Source organism: Vombatus ursinus, unplaced genomic scaffold, assembly GCF_900497805.2.
Source record: "Vombatus ursinus unplaced genomic scaffold, bare-nosed wombat genome assembly UNPS02014784.1, whole genome shotgun sequence".
NCBI classification, from domain to species: Eukaryota; Metazoa; Chordata; class Mammalia; order Diprotodontia; family Vombatidae; genus Vombatus; species Vombatus ursinus.
Window position 1 is genome coordinate 31098592 of NW_020954562.1, and position 1776 is coordinate 31100367.

The following is a 1776-nucleotide window of genomic DNA, read 5'->3' on the forward strand; positions in this document are numbered from 1 at the left end:
TATCTATCTATCTATCTATCTATCTATCTATCTATCTATCTATCTATCTATCTATCTATCTACATACATATAATTTTCCCTCCAACTACTCTAATACTAACAAATGACTCATGAGTTACAAATATCATCTTTCCATGCAGGAATGTGAACAGTTCAATCTTAATAAGTCTCTTATGATTTCTCTTTCCTGTTTACCTCTTCATGTTTCTCTTGAGTCTTGTATCTGAAAGTCAAATTTTCTATTCAGCTTTGGTCTTTTCATCAAGAATGTTGGAAAGTCCTCTGTTTCACTGAATGTCCAATTTTTTTCCCTTGAAAGATTATGCTCAGTTTTGCTGGGTAGGTGATTCTTGGTTGAAATCTTATCTCCTTTGCCCTCCGGGATATTATATTTGAAGTCCTCTGATTCCTTAATGTAGAAGTTGCTAAATCTTGTGTTATCCTGATTGTGTTTCCACAATACTTGAATTGTTTCTTTCTGTCTGCTTGCAGTATTTTCTCCTTGACCTGGGAACTCTGGAATTTGGGTACAATATTTCCAGGGGTTTTCCTTTGGGGATTTCTTTCAAGAGGTCAGTGTCGGTGGATTCTTTCAATTTCTATTTTACCCTTTGGTTCTAAAATATCAAGGAAATTTTCTTTGCTAATTTCTTGAAAGATGATGTCTAGGCTCTTTTTTTTGATCATGGCTTTCAGATAGTCCAATAAGTTTTAAATTCTCTCTCATGGATCTGTTTTCCAGGTCAGTTGTTTTTCCAATGAGATATTTCACATGGTTTTTTAATTTTTCATTCTTTTGGATTTGTTTTACAGTGTCTTGATTTCTCATAAAGTCACTAGCTTCCAATTGTTCTCTTCTAATTTTTAAAGAAGTATTTTCTTCAGTAATCTTTTGGACTTCCTTTTACATTTGTTCAATTTTTCTTTTTAGGGCATTTTTCTCCTCCTTCATTTTTTGGACCTGTTTTGCCATTTGGGTTAGGCTATTTTTTAAGATGTTATTTTCTTCAGTATTTTTTTGGGTCTCCTTTAGCAAGCTGTTGACTTGTTTTCATGATTTTCTTGCATCACTCTCAGTTTTTCCTCTACTTCTCTTACTTGCTTCTCAAAATCCTTTTTGAGCTCTTCCATGGCCTGGGACAAATTCATATTTTTCTTGGAGGCTTTGGATGTAGGATCTTTAACTTTGTTGTCTTCTTCTGGTTGTATGTTTTGATCTTCTTTGTCACCAAAGTAAGATTTTATGGTCTGACTCTTTTTGCACTGCTTGCTCATGATCCCAGTCAATTTCTTACATTATAAACTCTTTTTTTTTGAGGTAGGGGTCTGCTTCCATTGTGGTGAATGTACTGTCCCAAGCTTCAGGGGTTTTGTGCAACTCTTTTCAGAGATACCTCTAGGGACCTGTAAATTTTCAGTTCTTCCAAGGTGGTGTGATAAAGGGTGAGGTGTTTACTCCTTTCCTGGTCTGTGCTGTAGTCTATGAGTGACCACAAACACTCTTTTCTACCCTGGAACTGTGAGGAGGATTCCATCTCTACTGCCACTACAAGCTCCACCACAGCAGCACTCCTCTTTGCTCCAGGACCACTACCCAGAACTGTGACCCAGATCCAAATACAGGTAAAACAAGACAATCCTGCACCCAGCAAAGAGATCCCCGTAATCCCCCTCTGATCATGCACTGGATTCCCCCTCAGTCTGTGGGCCAGAAGCTCAGGAGGCAGCCACCTCCCTGGTACTGCACACCACTCTTCTCTCTCACTGCAGATACAG